Source organism: Bactrocera oleae, chromosome 4, assembly GCF_042242935.1.
Source record: "Bactrocera oleae isolate idBacOlea1 chromosome 4, idBacOlea1, whole genome shotgun sequence".
In the NCBI taxonomy this organism is placed as follows: domain Eukaryota; kingdom Metazoa; phylum Arthropoda; class Insecta; order Diptera; family Tephritidae; genus Bactrocera; species Bactrocera oleae.
Genome location: NC_091538.1, coordinates 57,576,653 through 57,595,767, shown reverse-complemented (window position 1 = coordinate 57,595,767; position 19,115 = coordinate 57,576,653). Strand labels below are relative to the sequence as shown.

At 36.3% G+C, this 19,115-nt stretch overlaps 1 protein-coding gene and 1 pseudogene across 1 annotated transcript in view; one reads left to right on the top strand and one right to left on the bottom strand.

Moving 5' to 3' along the window:
* The first annotated feature begins 5,020 nt into the window (after positions 1 to 5,020).
* Dh31-R (Diuretic hormone 31 Receptor) overlaps positions 5,021 to 19,115 on the top strand; it is a 258,581-nt gene continuing 244,486 nt past the window's right edge. The window contains exon 1 of the mRNA XM_070108096.1: positions 5,021 to 5,405. The gene's annotated coding sequence lies outside the window, so the exon portion shown is untranslated. The remainder of the gene's footprint in view (positions 5,406 to 19,115) is intronic.
* On the bottom strand, positions 5,969 to 6,887 carry LOC118680712 (uncharacterized; annotated as a pseudogene).

Genomic DNA, 19,115 nt, shown 5'->3' with positions numbered 1-19,115 from the left:
AACGAGAAAAACCGTAAACTTCGGGTATAACGCAGCTATAATACACTTCACAGACGCATATAACATAAAAGAGTATAAAAAATCTGTATCTTGATTTTGACCGATAAGTTTGAACGGCAGCTATATGCTATAGTAGTCCCATCTAAATAATTTCTTCGAAGATTGTGCTGTTGGCTTGAGCAATTTTCCGTACCAAAGTTTGTGAAGATATCTCGTAAAAAAAAGTTTCCTTGTGTGCACTCGATTACGATCGTTCAGTTTGTACGGCAGCTATGTGCTATAGTAGTCCGTTAACGGCGGTTCCAGCTCATCATGTGCACCATTTATGGTATATATGTAATCGTATATATATATTTTATAGGGTCCTTGATGTTTCTTTCGAGGTTAGCAACAAAAGCAAAAAGTAAGTTTCCAAGTTGGATTTGAGACAGAGAGAGAGAGTACACGGATGCTTCATAAACTCTACGAAGTTTTATTTTCGAACCAGTTTTAGCATTGCGAATGGCTCATATGAGAAATTGCTCTCAAAAATTGATTGAATTGATATTGTATATATCTTTTTTACTGAATTTCAAAACTTAAGGCTTGATTAAAATTATATTAGCGGTATTCGGTCCGGACATGTTAATCTGGTAACTGTTAGTTGATACTTTGTTAAAATACTTAACTGTGGACATAATTTTTGCTCTATCTCAGTAGGTTTGCTCCAAAGCAGCTGATTCAATTTTATTAAATACTTACTTTTGAAATATTTTTCTCAAATTATTTTGTCGCGAGCAGCAAATTTATTTTTTACGCAATGAATCAAATGAACTTTTTAGGCTACGACGCAAAACCAACAGCTGATTTGATGTTACCAAGTAACGAAAAATTTTCCAAGCTTTGCGAGACTAGAACTTCGTTGCTCAGTATAACGATAGTTCGTTAATTTTACAAAGATAAAATGCATGTAAAAAACTACCGAATAACGACTAACGAATTAATAAAGTTTGTCTGAATATCCCTATTATTTATAGAAAACGTAAGTCGCGAAATTTAGAAAATTTTTAAATGTTTTTTATCAGGAAAATACTTGCGGTGAGCAATAGTGAACTTCATCGTTGAACGCTTGATGGCCGTTCGGATTCAATTCTTACACGAGTTGGATTTTGTAAGGCGTTCGGGTCTTCTTCGGTACTCTGCACGCCTTGAATGCGTACTTGTTAGTTGAAAGAAGAACCGAAATTCTGTTGATTTGTTACCAAACTTTAACCTAATTCCTTACTTTGCAGGATAGATGTTAAACATTCCTATAAAACGATAACGATCTGCGGGTATTGATAGTTCATAAACTTATAACTGCTGTGTGTCTTGGATACTTGTAGACCAAATTTTTGTCGGTTTTCAATTTTAAAGCGAGTAGCGCTAACTGAGAGGTGTAGTTAGAGAGAGAGCTAAGGAGCCAAAGGGAGAGAAAAAGAGATAAGAAATAAAAAAAAGCGAGAGATAAATATTGTAGAGAGCGATCGCATAAAAATATTCGCATACTTTTGTTTTCGCTAATTCAGTTGTGAGATAAATATAACTTGACAGTTATTAAAGTTCAATATTTTCAGATTCTAACAAATCCAATTGGAAGAGCCTTTTAAAAATCTAGCAATAATACAATTGCCTCTGACAACAACATCACATCTTCTGTTAAAAAAAATTATGAATCATAAAAAGCCGTCCATGCACTCGCATATTTTCCAACTTCTTTGTATAATTTCCACCCTTCCACCCCTCTCCATCCACTCTAAATATGGCATCAGCATAAAACAATTTGATAAACCTAGCGCTATGCCATAGACGCTCAATCACTTTGACTCTTCAAAAATGCAGCGGGGTAATGTATTTATGCAGCCGTTGCATGCAACAAATGACTCACTTTGACAATACAAATCTTTATGCCGAGCTGAAAGCAAACAACAAATCTTCCTTATTTTCGCAATGTCCTTTTGTTGAGTGTGCTGTATCTCTGTCATGAGCGCAAATTTGATTGAAATCGCTGATATTGTTGTGACAACAAAAACAATAACAACAACAGCAATCCATACAAACTGCCACCATCCAGCGACAGCAGCAACAATGCGCGCAACGAGGTCACAGTAACACTCCGACTTATTTATTATTGATGAATATGAAATTGCATTGCATGCATTCGACTGAAAACAATCCGTAGCAAAGTTTTTTGCACAGCGCACGGGGCCAAAGCGCCGCAAGGAGGCGAGGTGCGTGGCGATATCCGTTGAACTGAGGCGCTTGGGGCCAAACCACAGGTAACAATGCATAGAAATACATATACATATACATATATGTGTGTGTTGCTATAAGTGTGTGTTGGTGTAAGTGAAATAATATTCGTAAGTGTGTGTGTGTGTGCGTGTGCTCGAAATTTTCTTCATTTATTGACAGCGCATAAATCATGTGTGCGCGCTTCGCAATTTCTCGAACAAAACGGCAAAAACCTCAAGTCCCTCAAGACATGCGACAGCTTTCTCCTAACGATTTAGCCGTGGTTGCAGCAGTGCAAACTTGCAACCAGCAACAACAACAATAATATTAGCGACAAGTGCGCTGGCACAAGTCAAGAATTATTTTTATGCCACCGCGTGTTGCAAGCTCTAGCACACACTACTATACATATATACGAGTATGTCTAGATATATCTAGTTCCGTCGTCTCCACATATGGTCCACGTACATGCTCGTAGCACTTATATATGTATGTGTAAGCCCCAAAGTTTCTATTGCACTTTGCCAATGGCTTTCTCTCTAAAAACTTTACTTCTCATTCTTCTTCTTCTCACAATGCAACCGCTTCATTTTGTTTGGTGTTTCAACTAGCATTGCGCGTTGTCAAATGAAATTGCACAAATTGAATTTTTGCGCTGAACAGGAAATTCAGTTTTTGCATTTATTTCCTGTTTTCAATATCGCCGAATATTAATATTTTTATACAACTTGTTGAACAATGTTCAAGGTGGCAAGAAGAATTGAATTGTGTCTCTCCGGATTTTTCTTCACATATCATTGACGTTTATACCCCTAATAGTTATCGAGCTTCTTCTTCCATTTTTGGTGTGCGCATTGTATGTACTCATAAGATGTTTGTAGACTAGGATTCACAAATTCCTCCCTGCTCTCACTGACCTCAAGCAAATTCCTTCGATTTGTTAGGCTTTAGATGGGAACTTGTAAAAAGGGGAGAACACAGTTTACTACTAGTCGCAGTGTATAGCTTGGATTAATTTTAAATAATCGACAAAAGGTTTAACCGACAAATTTTTAAGGAAGACAAAGCTCAGGGGCAGCTAGGTACACAATTCCCCCAAGCTGCCCCTGACCATTCAGCTTCTTCAAAGGTTTTTTGAAGCAATGAATTCTTAAGTTAAGGGTTAAGGTCTTGGAACTTGCTGAAGATGCTGCAATATTATCTTTGTGAATGTTCAGTTCCAGCTGGGGTGGAAAAAAACAAGTTTTTTGCCAAATTCACTAAATTGTTGGATAAGGCTTAATTTGGTTACCACCCGAGAATGCAGCCACCTGCGGTCTGGCGCTCCTGTGTCTCTCTTTTCAAACAACCAACCAACCACCTTCTCCATGTTAAAAAGACACTCGAATGAGACGCGATTACCTATAGATAAATTTAAGCAATGTGCCTCGCACTCTGAATCCTTAGATTGAGGTTAAAGCTGTTTTAAGTTAAGTACTAATGACAATGGACGGACAAAGTTTTCTGTTAATGAAGCACGTCGGGGTAAACGACCGATAGCTTTGATATTCAAAAATATCTCTCGCTAATGTTCAAAGTTATAGCCGTTTTAGTGTCGTGTCAACTCGTCCGGCTTAGTCTTAAGTGAAAATTTAAAACCCATTTTTCTCGAAATATCTTATATGATATCTTAAGCTCTAACCAGTTGAATTACTGGAAGTTTTGTGAGAATGTTCTTTAAATATCTTCTTTTCTATCGTATAAACCAACAAAAAAGTTGTAGCTTATTGTACAGTATTGCTAAAAATCGATCTTTATTTTTGAGTAGCCACCATTTTATGAAAAGGTTTTATACCCTGAACAGGCTATATTACGTATATTAAGTTTGTAATACCCAAAAGGAAACGTGTAGGATCTCCGAAAGTATACTTATATAAAATTGATCAGCGTGGCGAGCTGAGTCAATTTAGCCACATCTTTCTGTTCGTCCATAGAAAGCATGGAACATTTTTTTATTAAACGAGATATCTTCACGAAACTTGGCATAGCTTATAACTCAATGAATCGCTAAAATCTCCGAAAAAATATTGCTGTCATACAAGCCGAACGATCGGAATCAAGTTCTTCTAAGGAACCATTTTTATTTGTGCAGAGTATTATAGCTTCGGTGCAACCGCGAAGCTAACGTTTTTTCTTGTTTTTTAATTTATTTTTTATAGTCTTTAAATATAAATAATGAAATGATAGATAATATTAATATAATATATATATATATAATATAATATCTTGGTTAGAAAACGCCCTTAATTTTTATATGCAACTAGAATAACAATATAAATCGAACTCGAAATTGGGGGGCCATTTAGTGCAGTCACCAATTATAAGTTTCTATTGTATTTCTAAATAGAAAATATATTCTATTTTTTTAGTGGAGCATGAACTTTTGAATTGAATATAAAAACTAGCATACTTATTAATAAAGCAGCAATCGCAAAATGGTGTTGGCTCACGGTCATTCATTCGCTACTACTAACATAAGTATGATAGATAATATGACGTATGAAGAGATATTTGTATGACGTCAGAACCAAAAAAGCAAAACCTTCCAAATTCCACAAAAAATATTTTACTTAGCAAAGTCACGCTCCACTTTAGCCAAGCCAATTAGCAGTAGACATTTAGTACTAAATATTGCTCATTTATAGCATACTTTTGCGCGTTGATTAGTACAAATTCCTTGCGCAATGCACTTGGCTTACCGCTGAAGCTTAAAAATTCCAAGGAATTGCAATTTTCCTGCGCAAGTCCGTGCAGCTTATCAGTTGCCTCTCAGGTGTCGGTTGCGATTGTTGTGTTATGGCATCGTGTGTGAAAAGTGAATTATTGTGCGGTTATAGTGCGGTATTTATTAGTATAAAAGTGCAAAAAAATGTTAGAAAAGTGTTGCAGTGTTATTATTGGTGCTCAGAAGTGTTGTGGCAATTGTTGAAAATGGTGAAATGTGTGAGGTGTTGTGTTATAAAAGCAGATTGTTTTCTAGTGAAAAAGTGAAGTGCGATTTTATAAAATGGCGGCTCATGCGTAAAGCTTAAGAGCGCAATGCTGATTTAAGAGTGTTTAGTGTTTGTGTTAAGCGAAGTATTAATGAGCAGTGGTATTTCCCGTCATATAAAGTACGTAAATAAATATATTTTTTATTTTATTTGAGTTTTATTAATTCTTTAAAAAAAAGGTAGGGTAAATTATGGGAAAACTTTAGTATAACGTCCCACGCTTTCGGGGATAAAATGGGTATGGGCGGATAGAGGAGATCCTCCAGATCAAGAATATATATAGATAGAGCCGCAGGAAACCTATGGTTTTCGAGATATTTCGGTTTAAAGTTCAAAATTTCGACTATTTAAAGTACGTATTTTTTCGTTATAGAATGAATTATACACTTATATTTTTAACTTTTACATCCACTAACACTTCACTAATTCGTTTTTACACAATTTTTTTGTTTTTATATCATAAAAAATAGCTTTATTTCAATATTTTAATTATTCTTAAATTTTTGTGATTTTCACAATAACAAAATGGTTGCAAAATGTCAAATAACCAGTGTTACCTTATCGACATCTTTTGTAAGTGAACTGAAAGAAATGAAAACAGATTATACCCCAATTACAGGAATCCAAAACCTAGAAAAATAAAAAGTTAAGAAATTATTTCAATAAAATAAAAAGATTTTTTTTTATGGTTTGTAAGTGTGTATTATTGCTTCAAGTAATTTCACAAAAGGATCTTCATGCTTATTTGCAATATTTTTTCGCCACACATATTCAGTGATAAGATCCGCAAAGTTTTCTGGATTGTTGTAATTATCCTTTGAGAAAAATCTTTTCATTACCCGCTATGGTTTACCCGACGGTGCTCATACCCGTGAGTTGATAAGCAATCATACGCCTTCCAACAATCGGTGCAAATGATTGTGCCGGGCGCAACGTGTTTTTCGATCAGGGGTATGAGCACCTCAGCAGACCTGACATTGTCAGGACATACCTCCAACCGCAAGTCCTCACTGCCATCTTCCACCGTTCCCAACACCCAGTGACCTTCCACCCTCCTGCCTGAAATAAGAAAAATATATAAGTAATTATGTATTATTGTTTATTTTTAATATTACCTTTGTTGTATTTCCTCTTTCCAAATTTGCTTTCGTCAATTTGTACTATTTTCCCAGGGCCACCAATTTTACCCAACTTCTCCTGATGGTCCACTTGGTATAATACTACAGCTTCACGGCAGTAGTTATACCAGTCGCATATGGTAGCGCTGGATAAAATCGGTTCCCTGACAATGCTATTTTTTCGCACCTCCTCATGCGACCAGTGCGACGAAAAACAAAATATGAGGTAAAATATCTGATTTAAGGGTATTTTGGCGTTTTCGAACCAAGTACCCTTAGACCTAGATATTGCTGAACGCGTACGGCACGATACTTTTCGGCATCTAAATGTGCCGACGATACTAGTCCCCGCCATTGATAATACCATTGGGATTTTATGCATCCTGCAAAGCCTTTTCTTTAATATGAGCCCTTGCTCTTCAGCAAAGGCTATGCAGCTCTCCTTTGTTTCAAATGTTTGGAAAACCTTCCTCACATTCCACATTTCTTTCAATTCTGCCACTGTCAGAACATTAGTTCTACGCATCACGCCACGGCTGGTCGATTGTTCATCAATATCTAAATATGATTATTAATAAATATTTAAAAAAATATTCAAAAGTATAATAACTTACCAGTTGAAATTCCACTCATTTTTAAAATAATAACTTTTAAAATTTATCTTTTCCAAAATTTAAGCACAACTCACTAAACGCGTTTGAATTTTATTTGCCAAATATGAAGTAAATAGCAAATGGAAAAAACGAAACGGTACTTTTCTTCAAAAGTAACAGTATTAATATCCGTTAGAGAGCATTGATGTTAAGGATTATGTTATACCCTCTATGACAATATTACTTTTTCGCGTAGAACTCCTTTTTGCTTTGGCGGCCTTCGGCCGCGCTTAAAAAAAAATAACCCTGGTCGATCCAACACCGGGGTGTACCAAGGTCTTTTCGCGTAGAACTCCTTTTTGCGTTGGCGGCCTTCGGCCGCGCTTAAAAAAAAATAACCCTGGTCGATCCAACACCGGGGTGTACACAAGTTTTTTCGCGCAGAAATTTCTTTTGCGTTGGCGGCCTTCGACCGCGCTTCAAAAAAAATAACCCTGGTCGATCCAACACCAGGGTGTACCAAGGTCTTTTCGCGTAGAACTCCTTTTTGCGTTGGCGGCCTTCGGCCGCGCTTCAAAAAAAATAACCCTGGTCGATCCAATACCGGGGTGTACACAAGTTTTTTCGCGCAGAAATTTCTTTTGCGTTGGTGGCCTTCGACCGCGCTTCAAAAAAAATAACCCTGGTCGATCCAACACCAGGGTGTACCAAGGTCTTTTCGCGTAGAACTCCTTTTTGCGTTGGCGGCCTTCGGCCGCGCTTCAAAAAAAATAACCCTGGTCGATCCAACACCGGGGTGTACACAAGTTTTTTCGCGCAGAAATTTCTTTTGCGTTGGCGGCCTTCGACCGCGCTTCAAAAAAAATAACCCTGGTCGATCCAACACCAGGGTGTACCAAGGTCTTTTCGCGTGGAACACCTTTTTGCGTTGGCGGCCTTCGGCCGCGCTTCAAAAAAAATAACCCTGGCCGATCCAACCCTGGGGTGTACACAAGTTTTTTCGCGCAGAAGTTTCTTTTGCGTTGGCGGCCTTCGACCGCGCTTCAAAAAAAAATAACCCTGGTCGGTCCAACTCCTGGGTTTATCAAAAGAAGAAAACTAAAAGATTTATTAGTGTCCATCAACAATTATGATTCCTGTATTTAGGGTATAATCTCTTTTTATTTTTCTTCGTTTGCAAAATAAATTAGTATGGCAACACTGGTTATTTGACATTTACAACCATCTTGTTATTGTGAAAATCACAAAAATTTAAGAATAATTAAAATATTGAAATAAAGCTATTTTTTATGATATAAAAACAAAAAAAAATGTGTAAAAACGAATTAGTGAAGTGTTAGTGGATGTAAAAGTTAAAAATATAAGTGTATAATTCATTCTATAACGAAAAAATACGTACTTTAAATAGTCGAAATTTTGAACTTTAAACCGAAATATCTCGAAAACCATAGGTTTCCCGCGGCTATATCTATATATATTCTTGATCTGGAGGATCTCCTCTATCCGTCCATACCCATTTTATCCCCGAAAGCGTGGGACGTTATTCTAAAGCCGACCCTAAATTATGATTGCGAATATAAATAGAATCTTTTAGTATGAAATGTGCATAATTTTCTAGATCGGAATTAATATTTGTAATCAAACAGGTTTTGTGAAGGAAAAGCAAATTTGGGTTAAATTTTAGCATCACACTTCTTTATTAAAGTTTTCTTTTTCGTTAACTAGACGCTTTTCAAATGACATGCAATATTTTGGCAAAAGATTTATAAAGTCATAAAACTGTAAAACGCTGAACATATGTAAGTACTTTGAAATGAAAAAGTTTTGAAAGTGTTCTTTTATAAAAGATATATGTATGTATATTAGGGTATGGGAATGAACTGGCTGACGAGTTGGCGCGCTCTGCAGCCTCCACAAAAATGATAGGACCAGAACCATGTGTAGCGGTTGGTCCACATACCATTAAAGAGGGGCTCCGCAGGCAGGGAGAGATATTGGAACAACTCCAAGGCATGCGCCATAATGCCGTTATCAATCTCCCGAGAAACAAATTCCGGCTGCTTGTCGCATTCTACATCGGCCATTGTAGGCTCCATAAACATTTATTCAGCATGGGCTCAGTCTCTTCTGCAAACTGCCGGTTCTGTGACATGGAGCCGGAAACGCCAGAACACGTGCTAGTAGACTGCACTGCAGTCTGCAAACGCAGAGTTTAGTCCCTGGGATACATGTTTCCAAACAGAGATAGCTTCGCTTCAATAGCACTTAGCAGTATATTGGTGTTTATCAATATGCTGGGGCTAGATGAGTCGTTGTGACTTAGGGGAAGACACAATAGACCATAGGTCGCGGTGCATACCTCCACTAAATCTATCTATATTAGGGTAATTCAAAAAACGAATATATTATTTTCGCTTGATTCTCTGAATAATAGTTACATTAACACCTCTAAGAAGGTAAGGATGGGAGTGTGGACATGTTAATCCAATTGTTATATTGTAGATGAGGTATTTATATTTCCATAGTTAAATTTACCCAAAATAAACAAATAAGGAAATGTTATTGGTTCTATAACGTTATTCGTGCGGTCTTTTTTTTTTAATTGGACGTTTATTTAAGAAAAACATGTACAATAGTATTATTCAAAGTATTGGCCATCTGAAACTATAACATTTTCCCATCTTTCTGGCAATTTGTGGATTCCTGCCCAAAAGATCTGTGGCTTGGCAGCCAAGAATGCATCAAGCCGATAATTTGAGGAGTGAGAGCGTTCTGCATCGACCACAACAAATGGTAGTCAGAAGGTGCATGGTCTCGGCTATAAGGCGAGTGAAACAAAACTTCTCAGCCGTTGTTTTCTAAATAGTTTTTAACCGGTCTTACAACATGAGGCCGAGCGCTTTCATAATGGAAAATAATTTTTTCATATATATGCGCAAATTCCGGGCATTTTTTTGGCAATCACTCGCTTTAATTTGATGAGTTGTTGTTGGTAGGTCATAATACCGCACGCCCTTCGGATCGTACCAAATAAAGAGCATTACCGTGGCGTCAAGGATATTCGGCTTAACCGTTGATTTGGCTGGTTGGCCAAGCTTCACATATGATTAATTACATTTAGGCTTGTAATAATGGATCCATTTTTCATCCCCACACATAAATCGACGCAAAACTGATTTCTTTTTGTAGCGTTCAAGCACCATTTGTGACATGCAACATCATATTTTATCACCTATTGGCTTTAATTCAGATAACACTCAATATTCTTGTATTTGAATATATCTGGCTGTTTTTAAACGTTTTGAAATGGCTGCTCGGGTGTCTTGCAAAGGTTATAGAAGGTCTTCTTGTGTTTGGCAACAGAGTAATGCTTCCAGTTCCTTATACAACTTTTTTGATCGACCAGAATGTTATTTGTCTTTCAAGCCAAAAGCACCATTTTCAAATCGTGCAATTCACTTTTCGCACATTCGCTCAGCTCGAGCTTGTTAAAACTTCTACCAAAATACGATGATTTTCGGCTGAGATTTTCTTCATACAAGTATTAAAGTATTGAAGAAGAACTCGGAACCAAACCACTTCTTCAGACACAAAGCACGTATGTGTGGAACCTGCGGTCATACATCATCAAACGACCTCCTCCTGTTGCATTGTCTTATGGACTTCATGGTTTTTTTGTGTTTTACTTTTAACGATGTTGCTGCCAGTAATACATATTTCTATCAGACTAAAAGCCGTTCCGCTGACCAAAAAACCTTCTTATAATCTTTAGCGCTCCAATATTTATCTTCACATATGCTCGCCGCTGTACATATTCTATTAAAGAGAGTCCCAAAAAGCTCCCTCATTAGAATCCCTTTAAACGTTGCGCGTAAAATACCTTCTTTTGGTTTCTATTCTTACCTGAAAAACATCAACTGTTTTTCTTATAACCATCATAATTTTATATTAAATACATATTAGTAACATTTATAACATTTTTATTTTTCGCGAGTCTTTCATTTCTCTCCAACATTTAAAATGGCAATTTTATTCTTGTTGTTGTAACATTAAATAGATTAAAAATGTTTTATGACTACAAAGTACAATATATATGTACGTATATAAGTACCATTTCCTACACTCGCGACCATTCGTTGGGCAAACAATCTCTTTCGACTGCCAACAACTCGTAAATTTAGTCGAGTTTACCTACAATATGTAATATTGAGGTCAAATTGATAAAAGTTTCCAAAACAAAAAGTGAAAAAGTAACAGAGTCACTGAATCTTCTGCTGGTAAATAGAGCTGCTGTTGGCAGTTGCAACTTTCCACCAGCAACCAGCAACTAACAACTTTTAAATTGCAACAAAAAACTCTTCGCATAAAATGGCTGGCAATTGCTAACACCAACTGACAATGAGAGCGAACGAAGTCTGCCAGTTGCAATAAGGCCGAGTAGTCGAAAAACAAAAATATGCGCACAACTTAAGCTCAAATGTCTTTTGGGTAATTTAAGCGTTTTGCGGTGTGCCAAGGTTGGTTATTTCGCTGTTGTTGTCAGTGTCGTTGCTTGGGTAAGCATTGTGGAATTTGGTCAATTTGTCCTTTTGACACTGTATATATACGAATTTGAGATTTTGGTAACATCGGTTTGACAATGAAATATTTTTAGTGTTCTGCATTGATTTGAAAAGTGGTGTAGAACTTTGTTTAGACTTCTGAGTTTTCAGTCAAAATTATATATCAATTATGTAAGAAGTTTCTCTCTCATTTATGATATTACTTTTATTCAGAAAAGTATTAGGTTAGAAAAGGTTATTGCTATATAAGTTTCATAGTTTATCTTTTACAGAAATATATAGATTTGGGCTCCGTTGTCAAAGTCGTGTAAAAATTTTGACATTATTACATTAAAAACAGTTTCTCAACAGTTTCGAAATGGTTTCTGTACACTTAACCGTTGTCAATCAATATGTGAGATATCTCTAGAATTAGAACTGGCAGTTCCCTTTGAATAATTTTTCTCGGTGGAGTGGTAGCAAATGCCGTAAGTATTACAAAGTTGTAAAATTAGTGTCGTTGAATTTAACATAGTGAAACCCCGACTGCCATTTCAGGTCAGAATGAGTCATTAATGATAACTCTATTGCATTCTCCATTGACTGCAACATTATGGCTGCAACATCTGCCCATAGAACTTACCAAACAGTGATTTTGTGAGGACATAACCGCGTTTCAACAATGGCTTGTGAATTATCACGACTCTAACTGCGAAAAATGTATTTATTATCGTACTCATTTCAAATGAAAATCGGCATTGGTGACCCATTCATCGAACGCTGATGGTCGTTCGTCTTAAATTCTTGCACGTGTTGGATTCTGTAAGTCCGCAAACCAAGATCTTCCCGCAAAATCTTCCATAAGGTGGGTGGGCACAGCTCCGATTGTTGTGCGCTTAGGCAGATCCCGCAGATGGATTAATTCGGGTCTTCTTCGATTCTCTACTCCACAGCAGCAATAGCGTGTTCAGTGCACACTGTAGAATGTCTCCAAGTAGTGCGAAACCGATCAATCGTTGCTCGAATTAACCACTCTGCCAGGCGATTATGTCCATCGAATATTGCACTATTATTTTGGTAATAAATTTGTACGTTTTGTAAACGTTGTTACAGAGTAATTCTGTTCTTAATGAAATGGCAAACAAAATTGAGTACGATGCAAGTAACAGCTGTTAAAAAAACCAACGCCGAAAAAAGTATTGACAAATTGAAAACTTCACGCCTAAAAAAATACGAGCTATTAATTTTTCTCGATGCAGTCGATCATCGAAATTCTGCTATACTTTAGTCAACTTAGTGTCATTGAATTTGACATAATGAATTAATTAGAAGAAAAAGGTACTTCTAATATACATCAACTTTTATAAATATGACATGGGTGATATTTTGACTATTTATATCTCCATCTGTTGAATATATTTTTTGGTCGAATATTTTATATCGTGTTATAAAATGTATGTTACGAATATGTACTGCAAACTATTTTCTAAAATTTTTTGTATTTTTTGTTTATCTTATTTAGGCTGAAAAGATATGTTTACGATTCCAAACTTAGATCATGCCTATTTAATGATCAATTTCTTGGGTGAACTCTTCCAATATGTCGTAGAATACTCTTTTGTCGCCAATTTTGTATATCTAAAGACAGTTTCTAAGCGCAGTTTTAAACCACAAAGTTAGGGGACCCTACTTTTAATAAAATTGCGCTTGATTGTAGTATATAGATTTATTGCCATTTTAAACCGTTTTACTCTTATTTATGTATTTTTATACATTCGTTAGGTATAACGATATTGTAACCGAACTGATTTAAGCTAGAGTGCTCGAACACTTTCGAAGTCAAAGTTGAAATACGGTGGATCTCTAAATTTTTACGCATATTTCGGGTCGCTTCTTAATGATTTTTGGTAGAAAGATAGACACTTCATCGAATTAAGTTTTTTATAACATTTCCTTACAAAAATACTTTATCAATATTTTAGCTGTCATTTCTGACTTTTCTATTTAGCCTACAATAATTAGCACGAATTTCCAACATTCCCTTTTCAACATTATTTACTTACGGTTAATTTCAAGTTGAAATTGCCAATCTCCGCATTTGATTGCAGAGTTTAAGATTTCCGCAAATGAACAACAAAAGAACAATTGGCCACGACCAACAACCAACAAATCAGGAACACCGCTAACAGCAACAACACAAACAACAACGGCGATGCATGTTAAAGTAGACGTTATGTGGCTGCCACAGAGGTGCTCAATCACATTCAAATTGTCAACCGCACAATGTCCACCGTCATCACCGACTTCAACACGGTTAGTTGTTAACAACAGTTCCATCATTTTCTATTTCCACATCACTTCCTATAATATCGACTTTCATACATACCTACCATGGTATATATGTATGCTATAAGTACCGTTATACCGTTTTGCCGGCACTACTTAATGTTGAGGCCAAAAGGCAATTCGTGCAGCTAGAGAAAGCCACCTTACTTATGTACTATTTACTAAAGGATAGCCATGAAGGCATCTTCATTATTTGTAGCCACCGTTGAGGTGGCCATTCAACCGACAATTGGATTGGCATGGCAACACAAAACAGCAAATCCACTTGTGTTCAAATGCACTGCACCACTTCAATGGCATATACAATACATACACACATATATATGGCAAATGTGTATGCATGTGTGTGTTTTTTGTATTGTGACGGCTCCTCGCCAAATGCCATTGCGCTCCATTACGCGTCGAATGAGATGCTCGTTTCCGGCAGCACTTTCGGATCACAATTTACGTAAATTGATGTCATCAACAGTACACAAACATTCATACCAGCACTCATACCGTTACTCGAGAGTACAGTCTGCGTACACACACACACACACACGTATGTACTCATGTCATATATAAATCTGTGCATTTATTTACACGAAATGAGCGATTGCCTTATTCTAGTCAGCAAGTCGAATAAATTTCACTACCGTTGCTTTCTAAATACATATATTATATATATACTAATTTACTTGAGTATGCATGCGATTTTCTAAATTGTTTTAAATATACTTAATTACTAAATGGTGAAATTAGTTGCTTAAAGATATGATGAAACCATTATCGATTATCAATAGAGGGAAAATTTAATTGGTGTTACTTCTAGATGGTCTTGAAAAGAACTTCATATTGTACTCGACTTACACAGTTGAGTAGAGTTCTTATATGAATCAAAAGTTTATAAGTTTTTCAGTTTTAAAGTTATAATTGAGAGTTAAAGAAAAATGTATAAATCAAATCTACTCAACGCAGGAATTCAGGTACAATACAAAATATTTAGTTATGAGGATTCTAAAGCATATGATTTTTGAAAAAATCAAAATGTATGTACTGTGGTTTTCTTATAAAATTTATAGCTACATTGAAACATTATTGTGAATATTTATAACCTGAATACCTCGATGTTTATAACACCCAAATGCAATCATCGGAGACCCTATAAAATATATATAAATGATCAGCGCGACGAGTTGAGTCGATTTAGCTATAGTCCCTCAGTCCTTTTCTCACCAAGAAGCTGCTCATTTGTTGGAACCGCCGATATCGGACAACAACAGCATATATCTGTCATACTCACGAATTTTTTCATCCAGCTGATCCAAAAGGCTGCAATAATATTCTGAGTTGATTGTTTTACATTTTTGCAGATTATCAATTAACAACATTTTCTTTTGCATCCCAAAAAACTGACATCATAACCTACTTTGCTGATCGATGTGACTTCACCTGCTTTGGAGCGGAACAGCCAGCTTCAATCCACTGTAAACGTTCTTGTTTCAATTTAGCATCATGATGTTAGATCCAAGTCTTATCCATAGTTATAAAATTACACAAGAAATCGGTTTCATTCTCCATGTAAAATATGAAGTAACTATATTATGAATTTGCTCAATGATTTCTGGTGTGATTGTGATTTTTGGTCGACCTGTGTGTTGAAGGTGAGGACTCCTTATACACTTCTAACAATTGTTCATAAATTCCCTTTACTTTTAAATCTTTCAAAACAAAGACTCGAATATCGATATTACATTTTTTCCATACTAAAAACATACTCTGACACGTCAACCTCAAATGGCTTGTAAACAATGAATTAATTTACAGAATGACTTGTAATTTTGCATGTGTTCTCACGAGAGATGTAGCACCTAGAAGAGAAAATTGGAACTAGTAGTGCTATTTCTTGGTGAGGTGAGAAGAGAAACTTTTCAATCAACCCGCATATTTCTTATTAATTTTCTATAAGAATAATATTATACCCTGAACGGCGTAATACATATATAAATGATCAACGTGGCGAGCTGAATCGATTTAGCCATTTCCATCCGTACGTTTGTCTGTCTGTATATACGCAATCTGGTCATTCAGTTTTTGAGATATCAATCTGAAATTTTGCACTAATTCATTTCTCCCCAAGAAGCTGCTCATTTATCGGAACTGCCGATATCGGATCACTATTGTATATAGTTGCAAGAAATCTGGCATAGGTTATTAACTAAGGCAATAATACAATCTCCCAAAAAATTGTTTATATCGGATCACTATAGCATATAGCTGCCATATAAACTGAACGATGGGAACAAAGTGCTTGTATGGAAAGCTTTTTCATTTGATGAGATATCTTCTCGAAAGTTGACATAGATTATTGCCTAAAGCAGTGATGCAATCTCCGAAAAAGTTGGTCAGATTGAGACGCTATAGCCTATAGTTGCCATACAAACTGACCGATCAGAGTTCTTGTGATTAATATTTCGTATTTGTGAAGTATATTATAGCTGAAGTTAATGTTTTTGCTTGCTTTTTTTATATTATATGTATATTATGAATATTAAATACCTAACTCCACCATGGGTCTATGTGTATATGTATTTAATTTTATCTGGCCACCCATATAAATATTATTTTAAATTCATAGACAGAGCCTTCAATATTTAACACACACAGCCAAGCATACTACCGGGTATTATATATCTTCATGCATTATACTGTCATCCATCACTTTGCTGCTTAACACCGATGGCAGTTAAGGCGCTAGTAACAAAAATTACACTAACAACAAATGACAGCCATAACGGCAGCGCCAGCAACCAACTCAAGCGGCTTGAAGGCAGCGCACGAAAACTGTGCGATGATAATGCAAAAAAGGGTCAATTTCGGCACAAAAGGGTAACGAGCACAACATGAGTTGGCATAAAGGTTTCATTTTACAAATTTTATTCAATAAAATTTTAACTTCATTTGATTACAACGGTCTTGAAAGTGTGGTGGAGGTGGTGGTAGTAGCGATGCCTGATGGAATTTATCAGTGTCTGCGGAAAATGCAAGTAGGCGAAAAGTGTGAAGAATAAAAACTAAATGGATTTGGGAGCGGAAGCATAAAAGCGTGCGACGCATAGAGAATTTGCAGCTGTAAGCGCTAAAGTGTGAACATGTGCAACAACAATAGCTAGCGCAAATGTAGGAAGTCACAAATTGTTACATATTCACGACAGGAAATGTTAACATATTGATGCCACAAATGCTGATGACGCCTTATCGCTGACTAGCTGACTCTGATGTGGCTGACGAAATCTGTAACTTGCCGCACCTTAGCTTGTGTCTAGTTGCATTTTGATAAATACAATATTGAGTGCTCTATTGTATAAACTTGCTAAAGGAGCAGCAACGTGTGTGACTGCAAGGCTATTGTTATCTTCCGTTAGCTGTAATGTGGCAGCAATATGCGCCTGATAAGCATTATATCGACGTCAGCGTCTACGTTGACGCTATTCCACGCTGTTGACCGCAAAGTGCCACACGTTTGTCTGGTGTCAGCTGCTTGGTGGTTTCGTGTTGCACTCGGAGCGGTTTAGTTCGTGGTTATATACGAAATATGTCAACTAACACTGTGAGGTATTACCACCTACTTAAGCGTCTTAGATTGTTGTTCGATTCGCCTTCTCCGCAGGTTGATATATGCAATCTAAATGTGTCGTTAGGTCGTAAGTCTTTGCCTTGTGGCAAACCTAACAGGTGTTAGTCTGTTTGCAACATAAAGGTATATTACCGTTCGTTGGCGCAACATTCAATAGTTTTCACAGTTTGGAATTATTATGCTATTGAAAATTTATTTATATAGTAAATTTGAGCTGACAACTCTCTTACAGCGCTTGCTTGTTTTCTCTGTCTTTATCTCTTTCTTTATCTTTCTCTCTCTCTCTCTCTCTCTATCCATTCGCTTCTGCTTCTAACCTTATTTATTACTTACTTAAGTCATCGCATAAATCGATAGCGCGTAAGTCACGTGTGCGCCAATAATAGCATAATATGGAAATTGAATAGCTGCAGGAGAATCATAAGTATGCTTAGTAGGGATACCATATTAGTAACTTCTTGCATATTCTAAACTATCTATAATCTTTTACTCGCTCGATTTTCAGTATCTCTGTGATCATATGGGAAACATAAAATATTGTATTTACATAATTCGGATGTTTATTTACAGTTATGTATGTACTTTTTGTCCGCTGGACCTAGAGTCTGCTCCTGCAACATGAATAAATATATCAATTAGCATACCTCATTAAAACTTGTTAAAAATGTTTACTGACTCTCTGGTATCATACATAGACGAAATTAAGCCCATGTCAAAAGCGATATAGTGTTTCAAAGATTTTCCAAATTGATCGTTTATGAGAAATTATTTCCAATTTTTTAGTTAATAGCAAATTACTGGCGCCATCTGGGTTAATAATAAAGTTTCCCTATGTTCTTATGAAAAAGATTGAAATCGGTAGATAGTTGAACCCACCTACTTTGTGTCCATATTCTTCATAACTGATTGAGACTAGCGCTAAAATCTTTAAATATATACATATTTCATAACTGACGAAGTATTTCATCAATACAACAAAAATCTTATACGCATAATCTTATCTTATAATGATCTCCACACCTTTTGCAGTTTATAACTTAGTTTGAATTTTCACAGAGAAAACAAAGCATTAAGCCCCATATCACATTGAAATCTAATACATTTAGTACACATGGTATAAATCGCTTTGTAATCACGAATGCCATTCTGTAGCCTTTATCAATAGAGATGCTGTAATTTTGACAGCTCGTGGCGGCCATTTTTGTTTACGGATTTGTGTTAAGCTTCGTCAGTGTGTTCAGTAAGGTTTGCCATTGCATCATGTCACGTTTCACTTCGGTAAAACGCTTGGAAATTGTCCAAGATTATTACGCAAATTCACTTCCTCCGGTGGCTGCTGTAAAAGCTCTGCGCGCAACACAGACGAGATCCTTTCCAATCTTTCTTCCCGAAATTCGATTAAATCGACTAACAATAAAACTGAGATTTCACACAGTCATCGATGAACCTCAATTATTTTAAGCAATAATGACGATATTTCTGCATATTTTTTCACCTTTCAATTTTTTTAAGAACACGGACTATTGTTCCAGCGACCAAGCTCCTTGTCACCCATCTCTACGCAGCGTTTACTAGAAGATCGCGTCGGTTCACCATCCAGCCAATGAGTGTACATA